The sequence below is a fragment of the Camarhynchus parvulus genome, chromosome 11, assembly GCF_901933205.1.
Source record: "Camarhynchus parvulus chromosome 11, STF_HiC, whole genome shotgun sequence".
Classification (NCBI taxonomy): Eukaryota; Metazoa; Chordata; class Aves; order Passeriformes; family Thraupidae; genus Camarhynchus; species Camarhynchus parvulus.
Genome location: NC_044581.1, coordinates 18,109,050 through 18,133,875, shown reverse-complemented (window position 1 = coordinate 18,133,875; position 24,826 = coordinate 18,109,050).

Below are 24,826 nucleotides of genomic sequence, written 5' to 3'. Positions count from 1 at the left end.
TTTCATTGAGCTACACAAGGCCTCAGGAAGGTCTCTTTCTTGTCACCTATTATGTATGAAATTATTTCTACCAGTCATTTTTATGTCTTCTCAGGCAACTTCTATTTGGTAAGCAAAGCACCAGGGCAAGTGTTTTCCTGTGCTACAGTGAGGCTTGATGGTGTCACCAAAACTGTGGGAAAAACAAAGACTCTCCAACAACATTTTTAGAGTTAGAAAATCAAAGCATTTTTAGTGTTAGGCGTTACTTTATTCTGGCCAGGATGTTGTTCTGGCTAGGACAAGCAACAGAAATACTTTCATCCACACATAGCCCATATTGTGCAGACAAAATCATCCCATGATACATGATTTTTACCATATTTTTCACATACTTTATGCAGTCAAAATCCATAGAAATTCATTGGTTCAATGTTCATTGGTCTTAAGTTGTGCAGTTCTCAGTGTTTGGTTTCCTATTGCATATGGATCCTCTGATGCTAATTAGGTCCTCTTTCTTCTCTCTGTTTCCCAGACCATTTTTCTCTCTTTTTCGACCATGGCAGCGATGTTTGGAGATGATGGCTGTTGATGGTCATTATCTTTTGCTCCATGAGACATTCAGGTCATCAGACCTTGCCTGGTGGAACAGTCCTCTGAAAAGAAACCTCAATTCCCTTCCCACGGCACAAAGGTGAGCAAAACTGACTAAAGTTACTTAAGAAACTTTTAAACTTTGCATCAATTCCAGCAATGATTGTCACACACAGCTGCCAGCACGGCTCGCTGTGCATCCCACAGAGCTCTCTGGGCCTCCCCTGCAAGTGGCTGTGGGACTGGGAATGTTCCTGGCTCATCCTCTCTGTGCAGTATTTACCCTGGGTTAGCTCAGTCTGGGACGTGCGCTTGGTGCCCTGAGCCGCAGGAACGCTCCTCTGGTTTCCAGCCATCTCTTTGCAGTCGGGTGCTGCTGTTTGCTTTGGTGCACAGCTCTCTAAGCCTTCCCCAGGCCGGGTGCTGCTGTTTGCTTTGGTGCACAGCTCTCTAAGCCTTCCCCCAGGCCGGGTGCTGCTGTTTGCTTTGGTGCACAGCTCTCTAAGCCTTCCCCAGCCCAGGTGCTGCTGTTTGCTTTGGTGCACAGCTCTCTAAGCCTTCCCCAGCCCCTCGCCGCTCGTCCGAGTGCTGTCCCAGCCCACACGGCCCTCCCAGGAGCACCATCCCAGCTGGGCCCTCCAGCACAGTCACCCACACTATTTCCCTGACCCACACACTCCCTGCTCCCGGCCTGCTGGGCTGGGGATGCTCTCACACCAGCACAGCACAATCGAGATCCATTTGACCAGATTTCACCCGGTACAGCCAAGTACAATCCCCTCGGCCAGTCATTAGGCTGTGTTAATTATGGCAATCAGCCTACTCAGTCTGACCTAATTATAAATAATTAGCTTATCCCTTTATTTCCAAATGTCTTCCCTAGTGAGATGGTACTTTTAAGATTTTTAAACTAGCAAAAGTCCCCTCACAGAGTTGCTTTTCTTTTTCTTTAATGTCAAAGTATAACAGCCTTGACATTAAAGGCCCAAGTCCATGAGAAAGGCATGGCCAGATCTCACAGACCTGGGCGTGAAGGAGGTGCCTTCTCTTCCCTGATGTATTACAAACCTTCATTCTTAAGCTACTTCACTGTTGTAGGGCATTTAGTGGGATTTTAAAAAAATATCTATAGGCACCAAAATTCCCACTTGCCCAATAAAAATATCTCTTTAATGCCTTTTTAAAAATCTTGTGCTTTTGGATTAGAATGCTGCCTCTCAGAAGTGAGCATGGCACAAATTTTAGTGCCCACTTATGCCCAGCAGCAAATAAGATCATTATACCCTCTGCACATAATTTGACACCAAAATGTTAAAAATCATTTTCTTACAGTGAAAAAAATGCAATATTTTTATTTTTGCTGCTTTGTCTTCAATTAGAAGTAACTAATCCTCACCAGAAAGACCAACTCCATATGAAACTGTGTTGCTTCCCAAGTTTATGTTTTGCTGCTGTCATTTAGGAAATGAGTACTGCACACATGGGTGGTGTGGGATCTCTCAGGAATCATACACTTGTAAGAAGGGGATGGTGTGTCCTTGCAGCCTCAAAATTTCACTCCAAATGACTCTTCCAATAAAAGTTCCTTGAGAACCTTTCTAAACCCTTCTTCCTGACCCAAAGAAACCATTTTTCCTTGAGTTCCTGGAGGTGATTTTCAATTGTGGCCATACTTCCATGTCAAGCAGGATATCCCTGACATTTTTGCCATTTTTCTGCAGTTCTCCCTCCATGGCCACCAGTTAATAGAGGCTCCTATGGAAGAAAGCACACCTGGATTTTTAGGCATTGCCCACCCACATCTGGGAGATGTTGTAGGTATTCCCCTCTCGAGACTCCATGCCAAGCTCAACTTTATATTGTCATGCCCTGAAGGATCTCTTCCCCTTACTTTTCCCACTAACAGTGATGCAGTTAGACCCATTCAGTGATGTCAGCCTATGATCATTATGAAATAATTCCCATTCCAAGGATTTGTGCTCCTGGCTCATTCACTCTAATGCAAAGTACTCCCAAACGTGTCAAAATTTCATACTTTGAATACTAAGTCGAAGCTCATTAAAGCAAATTTATTTTTCCCCTCCAATGACTCCCAGGTTCTATGAATCAACCCCTATTTACAGAATTCTCCCAAGACTGCCTCATGCCTTGCCTTGCAAACGTCATTTGCAAAGTAAAGCCACCTTTATTTCCATGTAGGGCATTTACAGATAGATCTGTAAATAACAAAGCTCCCTGCCTGGTCAGGAAGGCAACCTGTGGGATGGCATTTTACTCCAGAAAAGTATTTCAATGACTTCAAGTGGAAAGTGACTGAAAAAACCCCTACTTGCTCTGTACCAGGAATTCTAAGCACAGGCTGAGAAAACAATAAAGTTACTCTAAAATGCAATTTTTCAGTTTTGTGGAGCATGTGTTTCTGGACTCTTAACATGGCATGACACTGGGATAAATGGATGACTGAGCAATGCAAATTCCTGCACTCTGTTCTGCTTTACATGGAAGAAATGTCCCTGGGACACAGAAACTGCCTGGCTACAGTAGATGTTTTGTGCCAATTATCACAAATAGCTCACATTTGCAGAACAAGCTACTCTAACCAACCTATCTGAATTTTCCTGTACCCCTTGCAGTGTGAGCATTATTTTAACTAAATCCTGGACTGTTAGATGTATTGGTGGCACTGCTGGGATAGAGAAATGAGCTTTGATCAGAATGGCAAATTATAGAATCATAGCATGGTTTGGGTTGGAAGGGACTTAAAGCTCACCTCATTCCACTCCCTGCCATGGCAGGGACACCTCCCACTGTCCCAGGTGCTCCAAGCCCCAGTGTCCAGCCTGGCCTTGGGCACTGCCAGGGATCCAGGGGCAGCCCCAGCTGCTCTGGGCACCCTGTGCCAGGGCCTGCCCACCCTGCCTGGGAACAATTCCTTCCAAATATCCGACCTAAATTTCCCCTCTTTCAGTTTGAAGCCATTCCCTGGGTCCTGTCACTGCAGTTCCTGAGCAATTGTCCCTCTCTGGGTTCCCTGCAGCCCCTCAGAGGCTGGCAGGAGCTGTGAGCTCTCCACACAACCTTCTCCTGTCCAGGCTGGGCAGCCCCAGCTCTCCCAGCCTGGCTCCACAGGGGAGCTGCTCCAGGGCCCTCAGCCCCTCCATGGCCTCCTCTGCACTTGTTCCAACAGTTCCACGTCCTTTTTATGTTCGGACACCAGAACTGTTCACAGGTGGCACCACCCCAGCCCAGGTGGAGTTTCAGGATAGTAAAGGGGGAGAATCCCCTCCCTCACCTGATGTCCAAAGTACCGTGTACTTCGGTAGCAAAACTAATAAATAAACAAAACCCTCCTGATACGAGCTATCTGTTATGGATGATAAATTCAACTATACTTTATAAAAAAACCCCAAAACTTGACACACTTTAAGCTTCCTTTCTCTGTGGATTCTTGCTATTGCCTTTTTTTCTAACCCTCTCACATCATGTGTCTTTTCTCTTGTTTTTGCCTGAGTATTACAAAATGCTCCTTCACTCTCAGGCTCCCCTTTGCAGCCCATTATCCTGCCCCAGAGGGAGCTGCTGCCTTTCTCCTGCTCCTTGCAGGAATTCCTGCGTGCTGCCAACCTTTGCCTGCCCTGCACAAAGCTCTGCTCTTGGGCTGTCTCTCACCTCTCTGATCCAGGCAGAGGTATCCGAGGGTCCCAGGGAGCCAATAATCAACACCCACCCTGTGCCAGCAGCTCCTCAGAAGTAACTGGAGTAACTGGAGTGCTTTTGGAGGTCTGCAGCAAATAGCACAAGAAGCTTTTACCACCAATATCTTTCATAGATCCTCTAAGCTGATTGATGGTAATACTGAGAATTAAATATTTATGGCTTAAGGGCATGGGGAAGTTTTGAAATACATATTTTAAATCTGTATGAGAGGAGCAATGCCAAGGCATGTCAGAAGCTGCACACAGTGGTTGGAGAAGGAGTTCTGTCTCCATTCTCTGCTGCTTCCTTCCTTCTTCATTTCTTCCCCATTCTTCCATTATTTTAAATAAAGAACACCCTCAGGAAGCTGAAAACAATGGTAGATAAAAATCCCAAAAAGGAGAAATGGAAAACAGAAGATGTCTTAAGCTTTTTGTCTATTTAATCATTAGAAATAACGAAACAACCTGTCATGTTTCACACTGCTGAATGTAACCCGAGGCAAGGACTATATGTACATCACAATAATGAATGATTTACTATGGCCATATTATCCAGGGCCATGATCTCATGCTCTCCTCCTCTTCCCACAACAAATGGAAGTTCCCACCATATCTGCTACCTTGTGGCTGGAAGATCCATAGATGCAAATGGACAAACATCCATTAGCAAATCAATCCTGCCCCATTCCATCAGCAGGCATCCTCTACTCTGCAAGTGTTGAACATGCTGGAGGAAGTTTAAGCCTCATACCTTTAAAAACTCCCATCAGCTCCTTATGGCATTTGGGATGTTAATGCATTTTTAGGATATTCGGCCAAGTAGGCCAACTTCAGTGTTCTGAACTGCATTTTGGTACAGATACTGCCTTCCATCCTTAACAGGCCAAACTCTCCTATTAATATTCATTCTGTTTACCTTAATGACAGCAAAGAAGTACTTGGACAAGGTTAAAGTGTGTTTCATTCCCTCAGAAGATTAGTGACATTTCTATAATCTAAAATGTGAAGTCCTCTATATCCCAGATATGAAACCTGACAGCATAATTTTTTATTCCCATTCTAAGCAACAATTTGCATGGGTGAGCATTCTCAGGATTAGTTGCACAGTTCAAAAATGTCCAGGGCTTGTTTAGGATTAACAGACTGAAGAAACAAGACGTTTTTAAATTAAACTGCTGGGGTTTTAGGAATGTTTCCTTAATGGGTCATCACAACCTTTTTTCCTGACTGAATGAATTTTTCTAAACCACACTATATTGAGAAAGTCTTTTCATGTCAGCTAAAAATACAAAGTATTTGGCTGCATGATCTACATAAATCAAACAAGAAAGCACAATTGAATATACAAATTATCTGCTGTGCAAGCCTGCATAAAGCCTGCGCCCTACATGAGTGCTCCTGGCAGCTCTTCAGAAAGGGTGATTTCACCTATAATTATGAATTTAGACCCAAAATGCTGAGCATATTAACTGATTGCTTCCATATTCTTGTCCACCCCTTTCTTGATCTGAGATTAAACTTCAAAAAGTGAACTCAGGAAACAAAACAACAGCGTCTGAACTGAGGTCTGGTGGCACCTGGGACCTCTAAAAAGACAATGTACAACTGAGCCATTAACTATAAATTAAGTCCCCCCCGCTGCACTCCAGAGCATGGTTGCTTTGAATGCAGCACATTCCCTTCTACTGGGGTTCAAACTGCATTTCCCTCCACAGCCTTTGATCTTCCTATAAAAGAAATCTGAACAGGCTTTCTGCATAACCAAGAAATCATTTTGCAGTTCTGAGTTCTCCATCCCCAGTGTCCCTGCAGGGCCTGCTGGGTCTTATTTCTGCTCAGTGGAGCTCTCCTTTTCCAGCATTTCAGACATTTTTGGACATTGTTTTGGAAGAAGGTTTCCAGCACTTGCTTATCTACAGAACGATCTGCCCTGATGGCACCAGCAGCAGCTCCTTGAGAGATCCCCATCTTTTCAGGAAGGGTAAATAGTAGGACCAGTTTAACCATGACAAGTAAAGAGAGCATCTTCTGAGCTATTCCTGGTTTGGGTGACGTCTTTTTTAACATCAACATTCCACCAGGGAAGTCTGGTTTTAATATAGGCAGAGAACATAAACATAACAACAACAAGGAGAGTAGCCCCAGATTTATCATCATGGGAACACAGTCAAGTTCCATGGTTAGACAGTCAGCAGGACATTTAAAACTGGAATTTGAGCATTACATTTTACATTGAGAATTGTGACCCATCTCCCTGGGAACCCAGTATCAGGAGTCAGACCCCCCTCTTTGTGTCTGGTTGAGATCCACAATGAAGCTGATCTCCAGAGCTGACAGAACCAGAGGGAAATGGAGACAAAAGGGAATGCAGGAGTTTGGCTGGTATTGGGAAATCTGAGGTGCAAAGGGACATGCACAGGATCACACATCATCAGGTGACAAGGACAGACGTCCTATATCCTGCTCTTCTAGCTCTGCAAATAAATTCTATTAAAATATTAATTCAGGTTTCATATATTGACAATGCTCCTGCCCATCAAGTCATGTTGAGGTCTACAGATCTCAGCATTTTCCAATCAATGTTTCAAGGTGGTCAGCATGTGCCCACTTTTTTTTTTTTTTTTTTTTTTTTTTTTTTTTTTTTTTTTTTCTATTTCCTACTACAATCAATTTTTCAAAACCAAGACCAAAAAAAGAGTATGAGCATAAATCAGAGACTTCCTGATTTGTGGTCAGTCATACATCAATACTGAAATCTAATTAAGTCTTACAAATAAAAGAACAGATGGCTAACTAAGCAAATTCTGGAATCAGAAATGGTAATGAACATGCTTATCTAGTACATTCAAAGATTGAATAGGATATCTGATGTCACATTACTTTAGAAGAAAATTCCAGCTAAAATTTTCCACCAGGTTCAAATATTCTCACATAATATTATCATTCTCAAAATATTTAGCTATTTACTATAGGATTCATAAATTCAGATATGTGCCTAGAATTACATCTATTAGGAAATTGTGGGGTATGTGTGGTTACTATTTCCTATAGAACTTAATCAGAGATGAGATTAAGGGGAGTTCAATAACCTCTGCAGCTGATTTTCAGGCCCTGCTTTGAAGCAGCCAGGGTCAGGTTTTAAGTCACAAACATCACTTTTGTCACAGATGAGTGACTTGAATCAAGTCAAGTCTTAAACCCATGAGAATGAAGATGATCTGGGTTTAGGGCCACATGTTTACTGAGAACATCAAGCTGTATAAGCTTTTAGCTGAGAGTTTTGATATTCACCCTGCATCCTAAATCAGGAACTGGGTTCTTCTGTCCGTGTGGAGCTCAGAGCAATGATGGGCTCAGACCTGTGGATGACCACAGTCCTGGGCACTTTCAGTCTGAAACAAGATGGGGGGGGGGGTTAAATGCAGCCTGAACTCGCTGCTGCAAGCTCTGCCTTCCAATCTAATCACAGCTGCCGTGGGGTTAATGCTTAGATCCATTTCTAACTGGGTTTTCTTCAGCTCAGATTGGTATTCCAGCTCTGCAGCCTCGGTTCCATGAAGTCTGGGGAGCTGTGGATGAATTCAGGGTAATGCAGTCAAGAGTGCGATGAGTTCTCTTCCATCCTATATCCTGCTGTAATGAAAACGAAACTGTGCATGCACACAAAACTTCCTGAATTGTGCAAAGTTTGGGAGAGAACCCTGTGATTTTGGCCAACATACTCAGAAAAATATCATGGCTTTGTGGTTGCTGCAGACATGAAGACAAATTATTATTACTTTTTGTTTAGGTTCAGAGAACATGAGGATATTTTCTTGAATAAGAACAACATGCTCTTTCCCCCTGTAAATAGAATCTGTGTCTTCCATTTACGGAAAAATCCAGAAGAAAAAGTCCTGTAACACTGAGGCCGTGATGGTTTCTATGACTTAATGTTAAATTTGGTAAGATCTGCTTTAAAAATCACTGTTTGCATGTACTAGAGCATTACTTGTGTTTCTGGTAGTTGAAGAGGAATGCCTACACAATCCTCATAGATGCTCAAACTTAATAAACATTTTCCACCAACTATATTTCCTCAGCAATTCCCTGTCTTTTAATTGCACTATTTCTTTTGATTGCACTGATATCTTCCATTAGTTTCTAAATGGAGCAGATGTTTTTCCATCAGTTTGGGATTTTTCCTACCCAAATATTAACTTTTCTTTTCAATTTTGTATCTTATGCTTAGGGCTGGCAAACCTTTAAGAAGCAGCTATTCCTTCCTCATGGCACCAATGTTCTTCCAGCCTGATGCTGTTTCATTCCCAGAAAAATCTGTCACTGTGGAATTGCAAAGGGATTTGATAATTAAAGTATAAACTGTTTTTCTTTACAAAAATGTATGATTTCTGTTGTTCAGGCCTTAAGTGTAAATCAGCATAACTGATTTAAAGAGAGAGATGTTAACACTTACTAGGCTTTACCTTCTTCAGGTTTTTTTAATGCTTTTCTTTAAGCAGCAGGAAATGAATATTCATTATACTGATATTTAAATTGGTTAAGAGACTGTTATACAAAGCTTTTTTCCTGGGGGACTATCAGAGACTCATCCCAATCATATTTTTTTTTATCTCTCCTAAATCCAATCCCAATCCAAAACCACAGCTCTCCATTTAAGGGAACTATACTATACCTATCCTTCCATCACCTATTGACAGAAAAAAGAAATAAAGTCCTGATAAATTACTCCATAATGAATTATTCTTTTGATTAAACCAGACAGAGTTAAATCTTACATTTTTTATAGAAAAGGAGAAACTGCAGTGTACCTAAGACACCCAGACTCATTTAAAACTGAGCATGTGTTCTCTTTTTAAAGAATTTCTCTCAAAAGGTTCCTTCTGAATTTAGTACCAATTGTTTTTATTTTATAGTGGACCAACAATTTTAAAATAAAATATCAAAAATACACCATTTAAAAACTACGCATCTGCATAAGAAAAGAAATATGTTAGAACAGAGTAAGACTACATCCAAATGAAATTATCAGTGTTCTCAGTGAAAGATAATGAGGAGATGATTTTGTAAGTGTTCTCAGCATTCTCACAAAACACTGTCATTGACGGCTTATATTTGGATAAAGACATTTAAACTTCCAAAGCTTGAAGTAATTTATTTTCTTCTCTGAGTCTTTGCCATTCCTGTTACCTGTCTCCACATTATGTTAATCACAACTGCTTTTGCACATTATAATTCTCAATTACGCTTCAATTTTCTCAATTCATAAATTGTTCTGGTCAAATGTAAGGTGTGCAAAAATGCTGGATCAGAAAACTGGATTATAATGAATTGTTTTAATAAAATACCTTCTCTTTCATTAGAGATATTATGTGTCTGAATGCTCAAGGTGAACAGGAGGTCAGGCCACGAAAAACTGCTGAAAGCAGCTTTTTTAAAAGTCAGTGCATTCTAAGAAGTGATGATAAGTATGTGAGAGGATTCCAATCTGATCCTCACAATTGTTAAACCCAGGAGATAAAATCCCTGTGTTTTATCTAAAGCTAATGATTCATTAGTCACAGGAAAAAAATCAAATACAAGGCAGAGATGGGAAGAGGAACAAAGTTTACTTTAGATTTTTATTGTTCATAAGATGTTATCTACAGGGACAAAGATGAACATTTTCCTACAAACATGAACTTAATTTCTTCCAAATGCATAAAGGCTTCTGCAGTGAATATTTGGTGGCCTGCAGTCCCATGTTGTTGACTGTATACCTGGTTTTCTTTAAATTTTATGTACTAAACTTATGCCTCTGACAAGTGTTTAGAGTTCACTATTTTATACATGCAGAGAAAAGTTAATTAGAGTTTAATTTTAAATATTTGTCTTCAAGAAACACATACAGATATGTGGTGGTTTTTTAGTGAAAGGCTCACAAAAAAAGGCTTTATTTATTAGGGCAAAAGTTATGAATGTGAACTCTATGGTGTTGTTCATTAAAATATTTTATGTACATATATTCAGGGGATTCTAATAATTGCAGTACAATGGAATTGTACTTGGGTGCCTTGAGCTCATATCAATAAATCTGGATGGAAACTGGGGCTGGAGAGTACCTTGTGGTTCCAGTTGAGAGGGAAGGAAACAAAGGAGGAACTTGGCGAGGAAAGCGGAAAAGAGGTGTTGAACAGGCAGTCTGGATGGTTCATCAGCCAAGATAATCTCCTTAGTATTCAGATGTGAGAAAGTGAGAAAGCAGCCAGATGTTTGGGCAGAAAAAGGAGCTGAAGGCTGTGGATGCAGAGATTTACAGGTATCTCCCTCCCAGTGCTGAGAGGATGTAACAATGCAGATATTTGATATTCTCTTGTATTCACAGTGGTGCAGCCTCAGCCTGAACTGTGTTATTGCAGGAGGCAGTGGAGTTTGAGCCTTCCCAAAACCACAGTTTCTTCAAAGAACATCCACATAATGGATTACATTGCCAAACACATCTGTATGAGCACTGACTTCTGGGCACTTCAGGGATATTCTGTTCCAACAAAGTTCAGCAGAGGAATAACAAGTGATGGATTTCATTTATTTCCAAGCTGATTCGTTCTTTAAATTTTGTAGGTAATAGACAAACAGATCTGATTCCTGTAATGTAGGGATACTCGCAAAGGAATCCTTATCTTGGCAAAACAGTTTGGGTACTTTTCCTTGATCCCTTCTCCTTAAAACCTGTCTTCAGACATCCATAGCCAAAGCATTCCTTGGATTGCAGTTCCTCTGTTCTGCATGCAAACTCCTGTAACAGAGCTGTCCCCAGTGCTCCTAAGGCTGTGTCCCAATGCTTTCCACACTCACGTTTCTTTCACGACGAGTGTCTCAAAGTGAGCAAAGCTTTGGAATGATGTGAGTAGCTCAACTGGGAAAGAGATAAAAATATGAGAAGCATCCTGAGCAAGAAGTACTTTTATTTTAATTCCAAATTTCATACTACACTTCATATAGATATATACTATTTATCATAGTTGCACTACCAATACATTAATCTTTCTTTTCTCTTGCCAATATTAGGCTTCTTATATTGATTTAAATGAATGCTACATCTTGTTGATTAGTTTGTGCATCAAGATAAATCAATAAACCTCCAAAACTTAATAAGATGGTGGAAAGAATTAATGTTAGGCCTTTTGAATAATAGGTTTTCATCACTGTGCATTGCCATAACAATCCCCATTTTTGAGCAAACAGTCTTGATTCCAGAGTGGGCAAGGCTTCCTACCAGCTATAATTATATGTAGGCCAACCAATTTGATGTATGTAGGACATCCAAAAGGAAGGTGGGTTGCAGACACTTAATTTGAAGGGTATTATTTTTAGTCCCACTAAGGACTAGTGGCATGAAAACAATTAGGATCTTTTGTCAAGTTAATTAAATTTTAGTAAGTCTAGTAGTCTCAGTGGGTTTAGTACACCAGAGGAAATGCTAATTAAAACTTAAATTCTTCCTGGTATAATAAGGAGCTCTAACTCTGGTAGCAAATGAGTGTTTTGCATACTGATAGATATTCAAACGCTGATTTTTAACTAGACAAGGGTGAACGCTTAAATGATTCAGATGTGCTCAAGGCTCAGTTGAGAACACCAATAAGTGTGTTACATCCTGGAGAAATCCACCTCAGGAACATTAAACAGTCTGGAATATTGTCTCATTCTTAAAGGAAATTGAGTCAGCTTAGCTGGATCTAAACTAACATAGAACATTTCAAAAGCAATGCAAATGTAAATATTTACAAGTATTGGGCAAAAGAGAGAACATAATTCTACCAAATCCCCTTCCCTGCTTGCTTTTTCTGCTGTGTTGGTGGGCATCGGAGTTTTGTTGAGGTTATTGCTCTGTGACAGGTACAAGACTGTGCATTTTTTTTGTTCATGCCACTTGATATCCAATGGTCAGCCATAATTTGATATCTTTTTAGAGCACATTCTTCATCATTATCTGCTTGAAAGAAGGGATCTCCAATAGCCTTAAGGTTAAAAGACACACAAGGAAGATAGAGATGGGTCTTTTTAAAGGAGTCTGTTGTGACAGGATAAAGGAGAATGGATTCCCACTACCAGAGAATCAGTTTAGATGGGATATTGGAAAAAACAATATTCCCTGGCAGGGTGGGCAGGCCCTGGCACAGGGTGCCCAGAGCAGCTGGGGCTGCCCCTGGATCCCTGGCAGTGCCCAAGGCCAGGTTGGACACTGGGGCTTGGAGCAGCCTGGGACAGTGGAAGGTGTCCCTGCCATGGCAGGGGTGGCACTGGATGGGCTTTTAGGTCCCTCTAAATCATGTCATTCTGTGATTCTGTGATTGAACAATCACCAATTCATCAATTCATGCTTCTTTTTTACTTTTTAATGTACTGATCAAATTCAGACATGCAAAAGATTTTCCTTTAAAATTACAGCTGCCAACCTGGACTGAAAAAACCCTTTGGTTTGAAATTTTATGTCTATTCTAAAAGGCAAGCAAAGACTATTATTGTTTCCCCCTTCCATGGAGAAGGAAATGTGACAACTGACTGCACCCTCCCCAAGGCTGGGCTGTATCTGCGTGTGCATCCCTGTGCTGGGACAGAACTCCTGGCTGGAGTGCAGTCCTCTCCTGAGATGTGTGCCCATCTCTGCCAGAGTGAGCTCAGGATCACATTATAGCTCTTTTCTGTTGCACTCCAAGGACTGGGAACATTGATGGAAATCTCTCTGTCAGATGGCTGTCTGCTTCAATTCGGCTGATATTCTGAGCTTGGAGTCATTTGGGCAATTAATGTTCATCTGCAACTGCCCAAAGTGTCAAAGCTAGGGCAGACGGATCTGTAAATGACAGATCTGCCTGGCTGGGACATGAGCTGCTCCCTGGAAAAAGGAGTGTTCCCCTTGCTCTGCCCTCAGCACAACACTGCCTCTTTCACACCTTGCTTCTCTTACCCTTGGGCCCCTGGGATTCTGGAACAAAGGCTGGGTGCTTCTCAGTAAGGAACCATTGCTCATCCCTGTCCTGGATTACCTGGGAGCCTTGTCAGGGACAAGCAGAATACTCAGTCATGGGAGGAAAAAAAAAAAGAAAAAAAGAAAAAGGGAGAGCTTGTGGTCTGTGCTGTTTGCCTCTTTGATGATAAACTAGAATGGTTTCTATAGCCTGGAAATACACAGAACACACTTGAAGGGACAGAGACAAAGAGAAGCTGAGATTGCCTTTGCAGTTAATCCTTGGGGCTCTCTCAGAGCTCCCTCTGCTAAACCATTACTGGCTCAAGTGCATGAGACAAAGGGTGGCCTTATGATCCACCTACTTTTTCCTTCTTTACATAATTAGCAGAGAATCATAAATCACAGAATCCCAGAATGGTTTGGGTTGGAAGGGATCTCAAAGCCCATCCAGTGCCACCCCTGCCATGGCAGGGACACCTCCCACTGTCCCAGGCTGCTCCAGCCCCAGTGTCCAGCCTGGCCTTGGGCACTGCCAGGGATCCAGGGGCAGCCCCAGCTGCTCTGGGCACCCTGTGCCAGGGCCTGCCCAGCCTGCCAGGGAGGGAATGATGCATTAGATGTGAAAAAGGAGAGAATGTACCAGGAATGTGCCATGTCTTCATTAGGGATGGTGGTAACATCTTCTGAGCTTGCCATAGGAAGGATTTCTCTTTCCTGTAGCAATAGAAGGGAAAAATAAGAGTTGAAATCCATTCTTATTGACTCTACAGCAGAACTAGATCTGCTGGGGACAGCACTGGGCACTGGAGAAACGAGCTGCGGTCGTTTCCAGCCGTGCAGTCCCCTTGGATCAGACATCAGTACACATCAGGGAGCAGGAATTTAATTTGCAGATTTCTTAAAAATAACGCCTAAAATCACACCTTCTGCAATGTCCCCCTCATTCCTACATGGCCATGCAGCCTGCAGAGCTGACTGAGCAGAGCCTGTGCTGTTCCTGTGACTCTGACAGACACATCACCCCTGACTCCTAATTGCTGTGTACAGAGCAGCTACAACACCTCCCTTCAAGTTTCCTTAACAAAGCGACTTCGTTGGAATATACTCAGAAAAGATGCAGAGCTCAAAAGCAATCTGCAGAGAACTTTTTCTGGGAGCATTCCCCAGCACCAGATTAAAAAGTACAGGGAGAGCCCTTGCTGCCACAGATTCACTTTTGTCTGCTCCCAGGTGCTTCCAGGCATCACGAGAACAACAATGGAGCCGACTGCAGCCATGGAGAAACAATGCACACTCCAGGCTCCCTGTCAGTGTGCTCTTCAGCAGAAGTTAACTCCAACACACTCACAAAATCTATGGACCTTGAAAGTTGGAGGCAACTTTCCTTCAGAAATGGAAATATCTTTTCAATCTGTTTGGCAGGCTGGTGGTGGATTAGCAAATACCTCAGGAAAATGCACAGCAGCTTATATATTTCCATCTTCTGTTCTGACAAGTGAGGCTTAAATTATTGATAACAGACTTGTAAACATACTCCTGTGTCTTGCAAACCGGGCTTACTTTTTGAGGTTTTCTGATGGGTCTGTTACTGAGACTTTTCTCCTCAGAAGCTAAAGGAAGCCAACGTCTATTTTTGCAGTATCAAAGTGCATTATCAGCTAGGTTTATCTGTGATGAATTAGCAGTAGGGAAGAAAAAGTTTTTACAAAAGTGGAACTCTGTACCTGACAGGTCACAGTATTTCCGCTTCACAGCCAAAACTCCTGCCTCTCTTCTATAATAAGAATTAACTCATTAAAAGGAGCACAATTGCTATCAAACCTCATTTTAATAAGCAAAACCAACAGCAAACCCAAAGAATAAATTAGTCAGAAGTAAAGCAAAATGGAAGCAACTAATTCCAAAATATAATGTAGCTTTCAGAAAGCCACGTACCACACATATCCATCCCAGGACAGAATCATTATTCGAACACTTCCAGACAGAAAAAGAGGGGGAGAATATTTTCTTCCTGCATGCCAAGCTTTGGCAGAACACCACCTAACTCCCTAAGACAAGATAATTCCGTCCCAGCTGAAGGAGTGCAGCTATAGGTTTGGATCAGATATGAAGAAATTCCTCCCTGGGAGGGTGGGCAGAGGGGCTGTGGCTGCCCCTGGATCCCTGGCAGTGCCCAAGGCTTGGGGCAGCCGGGGACAGTGGAAGGTGTCCCTGTCCATGGCAGGGGTGGAATGAGAAGGTCTTTGAGATCCTTTCCAGCCCAAACCACTCCATGATTCCAAGGCAGAGCCAAGACCAAAGCTTAGAGGCCATTATTGGAGAACAGGTTAGTTTTTTTTGGTAGGGGAGGTGCTGTTGTGTGGGTAAAGCTGAACAGACTGAAGGTGCTTGGGCATCCTGGCCTGGCAGGGACAGCGTGTGTGGTGGGAGCTGTGCAGCTCCAGCTCAGCCAGTTTTACTGGGATTCAGCCAAAATGTGCTGTGCAAGAACAGAAAAGCTTTTCTTCCTGTGCCCCAGGCTGCCCTTCAGCCCCAAAAAAGCACAAGAGGTGACAAGGACTTGAACAGGGCAAACATTGACACCAACCAGCCCTGGGCTGTGTCCTGATGAGCCGTGACACCAGCCCAGCCCCGAGCACACAGCAGGTACTGAGGGTGTGTCACCGAGGGTGTGTCACTGAGGGTGTGTCACTGAGGGGTGTGTCACTGAGGGTGTGTCACTGAGGGTGTGTCACTGAGGGTGTGTCACTGAGGGGTGTGTCACTGAGGGTGTGTCACTGACTGAGGGTGTGTCACCGGGGGTGTGTCATGACTGGGGTCTCGGGGTGTGTCACTGAGGGTGTGTCACTGACTGAGGGTGTGTCACTGAGGGTGTGTCACCGAGGGGTGTGTCACTGACTGAGGGTGTGTCACCGAGGGTGTGTCACTGAGGGTGTGTCACTGAGGGGTGTGTCACTGAGGGTGTGTCACTGAGGGTGTGTCACTGAGGGTGTGTCACTGACTGAGGGTGTGTCACTGAGGGTGTGTCACTGAGGGTGTGTCACCGAGGGTGTGTCACTGAGGGTGTGTCACTGAGGGTGTGTCACTGAGGGTGTGTCACCGAGGGTGTGTCACTGACTGAGGGTGTGTCACTGAGGGTGTGTCACCGAGGGGTGTGTCACTGACTGAGGGTGTGTCACCGAGGGTGTGTCACTGAGGGTGTGTCACTGAGGGGTGTGTCACTGACTGAGGGTGTGTCACTGAGGGTGTGTCACCGAGGGTGTGTCACTGAGGTGGTGTCACTGAGGTTGTGACACTGAGGTTGTGTTGCTCTCACAGCCCATCTCAGCCTGCTCACCTCATGGCTCCCAAAAACCTTCCATGGTCACACAAGTAATTCCAATCAAGCAGCACTGGCTGGGGCAAACACGATTGGGATAGAACCAGCCCCTGTCTGCCCCGTGCCTGTTTAAGCTCTGATGTTTTCTGAGACATGCAGCCTTGTTTGTATCTTGGAATGCCATTCCAGGTTATAAATCTAAAAGGGTTGTTTATATGCTGAATGACAATTTCTTTGTTTCTCTGTTGCTGCCAATGTATTCACAATACAATACTTTATATTATGGGGGTTTACATATATACGTAATTGTATTTATTTTATTCTATATTTACAGAATATTAAGTATTCATTTCAGACTCCAGGTTTGATTTTATGCCTTCCAGATCTCTCCATCCCCATTCTATATTTTCCAATTCATAATATTATTTTAAACACTGATGATGGCTGTGCTGTTCTTCACTAAATGCAGACCAGGAGGAAACTCTGTCCTTCAGCTGATAAAAATGAAGCCATGGATAAAAGAAATCAACTTTGATGGCTCAATCTTTCCTTATACTCCACCATCTACAGCTTTATTGCAAATAATGGTGTGAACCTCAAAACTTCAGCAACAAACTACAAGTTCCCAGTTTGCTCTCCTGTCTTTTGAAAAATTCATTGAGTACAAAACCTGTTGGAGTGGTATCAGATCCCTTCAAACCACAGCTGCTGAAGTTTCTAGAGGTGTGTACAGTTATTGTAACAGTCCTATTATTTTGCCTTTGCTAGGATTTATATATTTGGAAATCAGATTAAAATAGCAGCATTGATGGGCAGTGTTGGAAGGGACAGGGACTGACTGGTGTGTTCCTGGGAAGTTCCTCTGCTGTCTTTCGTACCAGATGCTCACTTGGAATGGAGTTCTAATGCCCAGGGACATAAGCCTGTGATTTTACTCTTTTAGGATAGGAGATGCACTGCTGTCTCATCGTTTGATTGAGAGCAAGATTTTCATTCTTCCTGACAGGTACAAAAAGCTATTTGTGTGTGTGTGCAGCTGGCAGTTATGTAATTTTCAAGCTGGACCCTCCCTCTTGCCCTGCTATTTCTTCCAATGTCAGTGTCACACCCTCAGATTCACCAAGGTCACTTTAACACCTTATTATTGCCCCATTAGTGCAGCCTCCACCAATTCAGGGGGAAATCCAGCCAGGGGTGCCTTGCATTACTGCTCTGATAAACCTTTTTTTCTCTTTTCCTTTGAATCTCCCTACCTAGATAGGAATCAAGAGCTCATTTTCTTATAAAAGTGATTCATAACAGCAGCAAGACGAAGAGAGCCGTGCTGATGACTGATCATCTTAATATATTGAGTGTTTGCAAGAATCCTGAGATGTCTAATGTGCTTAGTTATAATCAGGAGATAACTGCTGTGCTTAAGTACTTTAATTTACCTTGGACTACATTTCATGTGTCATTCTAGCTCCCTGATATCATTGCTTTTTACTAAAAGAAATTTCAATAATAAATCAACATGAACACATCTATAAATTCAGCCGAAGAGGGAGATTAGAGAACCTTGGTATCAGTTCAATTTTCCAGTCATATCCAGCTCCATGTTTCCTACCAGGATAGGGGAGGGATATAGAGAATGGATTCATTAAGAATCTTTGATGATGTGTTTAAATAGTTCTGGTTTTCTGAAGACACCATCCAACAGTGGAATCCAGCCAGTGACCATTTGTTAAAACTGCTCAAGGGTTTGAGAGCAGCAATCATTTATCTGAGCGACGATAGCAAACTGCATTTTTATCCTGCAGGCTCCTAATGGCGTGGAAATTGAAAGTTTCACTTTTGCTCCAGTAAATGTATGTAATAGCATTAATGATCACCTTCATTGCCTCGTTACATCTGCTCCTACCAGTGTTCAACCAACACCTCCTGGCCAAGAACCAGCAATTCCAGGGAAAAGTCGATTTGCTGAGACATTTCACTCTCAGAATCACATGGAAGGCGTATCGTGGTTATATTTAGAAAATATGCAATAAATGAAACCTGCATCTGCATCTGCTAAAGTCTCAGCAAGATGGTTCATGAAAATATTTGCATGCTAACATCAAGAAAATGTTCTTGGCTGAGAGGATGTTTGCAGGGATGGATGCTGCCTGATGCAAGGGCACTGGATGTTAAAGGAAGGTGATTCCCCAGTTAATGAAAGCAGTTATATTTTATAAAGTCTCAGAACACAGCAGAAATCACCAAATCAAAAGTCTCTTAATGGATTATGTTTGGAAAACAAAACTTTTTAAAAAATCTAATAAAGGCTTTAAGGTAAATTTTTGTATTCTTGAAGTTAAAACCACACACATTCTCTTTTTATATACACATGGATAATTCTCTTTTTATATACACATGGATTAAACCTTCATCTATATTTATCTGCTGGTTATGCAAGTGACTTCTTGTAAATTAGGCAGCCAAGAAATCATGTCATTAGGTAATACATGCATTTTGAAAAGCTAACTAAATACATATTTTTAGTGATTTGAATGAGAAAAACTTGTGTGACATTTCCACAAGGAGGGGGAGATGGAGTTGTGGTCTCTGGATGGAAACAATTATTATCTGTATTAGCAATGAGAGAAGTGGCATTTGGGCCAAAAATGGAAAATTCTGCTTCTTCCATGGCTGGATTTTTATAATGCATTCCTGCAGGAGCTTAAATTCAGCTTTATCAGATGTCCTAAACCCTGCTGTCATAATTCCTGCATCTGTGATATCCCATCTATTTTTGTGGAGACTTAACTGCACTGAAAGGCCAAGGAATTTTCACCCCTAGGTGGAACAGGGATCCTTATGTGGTGAAAGGGAAAAGCAGCCCAATGAGAAAAAAAGCTCAGTGGCAGAAGAAGGTGAAATAAAAACCTCATTCTCTTTGGAATTGGATGAATTGATGAGATTATATTTGCAAAGGTAAGGACTGGGGCTAGGACCTGTTCTTTAATCTTCCAAAAGAATGTGATGAGTGGGTGTTAATTACCATTCTACATATTCTCTTCTGCTTATAAGAGTTTGATAAGTAGAATGTTAACATTTGGTTCTCACACACATTTTATTGTCGGCCCAGTTTCCCTGGTATTTTTTGAACTGCTGTATTTTTTAAAAAGAGATATATGGTTTTCCTGTTGCTGGACAACAGCTTAGATCAAGGCCAATATTTATTTCCACATCATTTTATCTTATGGAATGAAATGGAACTGTACTGATAAATCTTTCTGATTTCAGAATGAAAATGCCTCCTTTAGTTCATCAGTAGTCAGTTTTTACCACTGAAAAAAAATGACTCAATAAAGTATTATATAGATAATATAGTTTCTACCTCAACAAGGGACAAACCTCAGCTTCATGCTTTGGACCTGTTGCCAATTATCAGGGATGAAATAGGAAAAAAACAGTTTTGCCCAGAAATGATACTTTACCATTGTAAGAATAAACACACTCACATGTGCAGCATTATCAACAGTTTTTAATTACTCAAATGAAGGTAAAAGATTTAATTGCAAAGTTTGCTACAGATTTTTGCCATCTTTTAACCAACTTCATTTCCAAACATTTGTATTTAGTGAAATGCAGGGACAAAACAATAAAATAGAATCAAATGTAAAATACATTTATGCTCCAGCTGGCTTCTTGATGTACAAAATTATTTTACCTTATAAATTCTTTGATTTTTCTATTGCCTAGAAGAAACAAAGAAAGCCAGAATTCAGAGTGAACATTAGTGTTACTCAGGGAGAGAATGATTTCAACAGAATTGGAAGCAAAAAATATTCCAGATAACATAATTGGCATCCCTGCCCATGGCAGAAGGGTTGGAGACAGATGATCTTTAATGTCCTTTCCAACCCAAGTAATTCCATAATCCTATGCTACAAATATTTCAATAGCAGAATTTTAAAGGTAAATAGACACCTAATGATGTGTGCTTGAATTTTTTGAATCATCCACTTGCTGATTTAAATCAAAATGAAGCATTTAAAGGAGAATCAGGTGTACAGGATTTGATTCACAAAATTATTTGTGCACCACCAAAACAGAGCAGGATCCAGTCACACTTTAGGTGGAGCTGGCAGTAAAGGCATCCCTGATGGGATATTCTGCTCCTCCCTGCCTTGTCTCCATCCTGCAGCCAAGAGTCCTCTCCAACATCCATGTGTGGGAATAAAATCATGTGGATGATACAAAGGAAAATGAAGGCACCCCCCACACACAGCCAAAAATACATAAAAAAATGGGGGTTGTAGCTGTAGGTATAAAGTGCATAAGAGGAGGGGAGGGACACAGAGCTGGGATAAATGAAACAGGGAAGAAAGGGAATAGAGCTTCTCCTTTCAGCCTGGATTGTCTCCTGCTTTCCCCTTCTGGCACCCAGGAGTGTGAGTGTGGCCCTCACCCCCACGCTGGCGCAGAGCCCTGGCCATGCTCAGCATCACAGGCAGGTGACAGTCAGAGTCATCTGAGCTGGCTCCAGTGGTTCTGCCAGTGTGGCTGCTCTGTCCCAGGGCCAAACACCTGCAAAGCCACCCTGCACCGAGCAGCTGGGCCGAGGCATGGCTGGAATTCAGCTCCCAGCTCCGCTTCTTGTGGGATATGACCCCACCTCCCCCACCAAGGCAGCTGTGGCGCAGTGTCCTGGGCAGGGCAGGTAGGAGCTGAATTTGGGACTGTGCCATTCCTACAGTTTTGTTTGATGGTGGGTGCCTTGAGGCAGCTCCCATTTTTACGGAGATCTAGGAGAGGCTTTTCTGCAAAAGGGTTGGAGCGGAGTCAAAATGAATAATAGCCCGTGCAGGCTCTGAGCACTGCTGGAGCCACTAAGTATTAACAAACAGAATTAACATTTACAGGTTAAAGATCTGTTTGCTTGGTGGTTATTTTTCAGCATTAAACATAATTTATGGCTGGCTGATTTATGGGCATGGAGTCATTTAAGATATTAAACAGCATCAAGTAGCTGCTTCATCGCTGCTGAGCAGCTCCAAGTCCAGGGCTCAGCTCCCTGTGCCATCCCTCTGAAACAAAGGCACCATTAATAAACTGCCCTGCACAGAACCAGAAAGGCCTGAGCATTCAGCCTCATTGCAGAGGTAATAGACTTAATAATGAACAAACGACCCTGGAATAGTTTGAGGCTATTATTTTTAGTAATGTGTGTGCCTTGCTGGAGCTCTGTATGTGGTAAGCCTGGCTCAAGGAAAACATGCCATGGTTATTCACATCACAATCTGTTCTGTGCTATTTTTCTGTAAAGAGACCCAGACAAAAGTTTCCAGAGGACAAGGGGCCAAGGTCAGAGTCAGTTATTACTTAAGAAAATATTGCTGGAATCAATGAGAAGAGGTGTCGGATGGAAGGAGGAACTGTGGCTGCAGTCTCTCAGGGTTTCACTCCACATCTGCCTCTACAAGAAAGACACAGCTCACACTCTCTCTTAGCCCTTTAGGGCTTACTTGAGTGGAATGACTTGGAGGGGGCAGGGGAGAGAAAAATGCTTGTATTTGGTTTTCTTATAGACCTAAAATTTTGGCAGGCCATATAGAAAACTTTGAAATTGCCAAATATTTCAAGGGAAATTGGGGTAAGTACTGAGTAAAGTTTAAAACACCCTCTGGGATCTGTATAAGGACTTAGTGTAGCTATTTGAAACAACACTAAATATAGAGATTTTGCATAGTTCCAACCCCAAGTCAGAGTGTGCTGCCAGTTCAAGTTGAGTTCTCCTTTGGGCTCTCAGTTTTGTTTGAATCTGAAACTCTGAGCAAAACTCAGGAGATGCAAACATATGCAGACAGTTTCCCCCTGAAGTGCTAACTGACTTGTGAACCAAAACCCAGTTGAACTCCAGTCTATTTAAAATCCAGCAGGAAACAGCTTTTTATTGCCTTACACACAGAAAAGTGAGAGAAAATGGCAGCACAGCACCAACCACGCAAAAAGCACTTTTAGAGAACAATGAGAGAGTCTCTATCCTCCATACAATACATTTTGATAGAGGTTGTCACATCATCTCCTTGAACATCTCTACTGCTCTGGAAGAGTTTGGAAATGGACAGCAATGGGTCTTCCACAATTCAAGTGAGATAATTTACACCCACCAGAGTACTGTAGAATGGCTAGAGATAAACTAAATTTAACAAATGAGTATCATCTAAGCTATGACTTCACCTGTGGACTCAGAACATTTCCAGAACCACTGTACTGTCTACCTCCCTTCCTCATCCTTCTCCAAGACAATCCATTTCTAAAAAAATTTTGGGTGAGGGGATTGCTGACATTTCTGGGCTTTCCTTCTGCAGCTGCCAGATCTGTGACTTCCCTGGTGATACCTCAGTGATAAACACAGACAAAAAGGCTGCAACAGTGCCAAAGCTCTCCTTAGAAAAAAACCCCAATGTTTATAGTGAAAGCTATTCATAGGAAACTGGAAATTAAATACTTGCAATTCGGATGGTTTCACTGCATGACAGCTACACACAGCCAGGTGAGTCAGGATGCACTGGCCAGTGCATGCAGGAGATGATGAGGGTGAACACTTGGGCAGCACAGCACCAATCTGTGCAAGGCACGTTCCCCCTGGGATGAGGGGAAGGACAGAAGAGCCTGGCTCTCACTAAAGACAACATGTGGCCAGTGACTGTTCAGTTCAGGCAGGTTAACAGCTGGGTGTGCAGGGTAATTAACATTTTCAGATGTGTTTGCTCTGTGTGTGTGGAGCATTCACCTGCCAGCTCTGAGCTCCTTTGCTCTGTCCCCGTGGTCCTCCTGGTCCCGTGAGGCAGCAGCTCCTGTAACAAAGGCTGCACATCCCCCAGAGTACTCAGATGCACTAAACAGCTAAAAACCCTTCTTTTTGTGATGTAAAGAGCTGCAGCTACAGAAATAGGCCATTTTCAGAGTCACCCAGAAGCAAAGAAAGGCCAGAGGGAAAAGTGGTGATATAACAGCTGGGATGAACTCACTGAAGAAAAGTGATGCTGGGTCTGCAGGAGAAGCAGCAGTACAATGGTCATGTCAAGAGATGGAATAGGCATGGCCAGTGTGGGACTTCTGAAAAATAAAAATAAAATAACATAATGGTTTGAGTCCAGCTTTAAGGCTCCTGCAGTCCTGTCACTCTTTAGCAGTTCAGCAATCACACCACAGAAAGCACCTTGTCCTCCACCACCATGGGAGATTCCATTTTCAGATGGAATCTGTCTCCAGGGCCACAGTTGGAATCGCACTTCTGATGAAGGGTCTTCAGCCTAAGAACTGTTGCAAAGTGAAGTTCATTCCCATCATAATTACCATGCCTATGTTAACAGATGGGCAGCTGAGGTTGTGTTGAGTGTTATTTGTTCAAGGTCACACAGGAAATCTAAGGCAGAGCCCTGGTAGGAACACAAGTCTCCAGAGGCCAGACCTAGTGCTTGAAGCACAAAGCTTCCCTCAAACAGCCCAGCTGGCAGCTCACTCGTGGAGAGCAGCAGGTAAGGGCTGACATTCCAAGTCCTTTCAGTCGATGTTATTAGCATAGAGCAGCAAAGATGTGTGCAGTGGAGTATTGGCAGCCAAAGGGATAAGTGATGATTGTAAGGCAAAGCGTTTGTGTTTCTGGCCATCTGTTTGCAAAAAATCCAAATTATTACTTTTAGGAGTGCTGGTTCTGCCTTAGCTGTGTTTCTGGGGTAGGACAGCTCTCCTCCAGCAGCAGGTAGCTAAGAAAAACCAATTCCTTCTTGAAAAAACAAAACAAAACAACTTTATATACTTCTAATTCATCCTACTGATACAACACCAGACCTTTACACCCACAAGTTTCTTATTAAATAGAACCATAAAATCTGGATAACAAAAAATATCATAGTGCAATTAAGAGAGCAAAGGTGCAGATGACACACACAGACCTGAGCATGTGAAGCTTTTGATTTCTAAGTTTTAAATCTCTCCTGCTGTCATTACTGCAGAAGAAAAACAGCTTTCCTAAGCAGCATCCCTTTCCTTCCACGTGCAAGGTACCTTCTCGGCTTTCCTCTCTCTGACATTCACACAAACAATTTAATTCCTACCACCAAAGCGCCCGAGTGTCCAGACAGTGACAGGAACGAGCCCTGTCTCCTCATGTGCTCTGGGAGAGCAACAAGAGCTGCAGGAGAACCTAGATCAGAGCAAGCAGAGATTCCTGCTCGGGAGATACGAGCCATGAAATCTCAATTTCATCCCAGCTGCAGCAGAAAAAGACGAAGAGAAGGCAGCTCCTCTCCA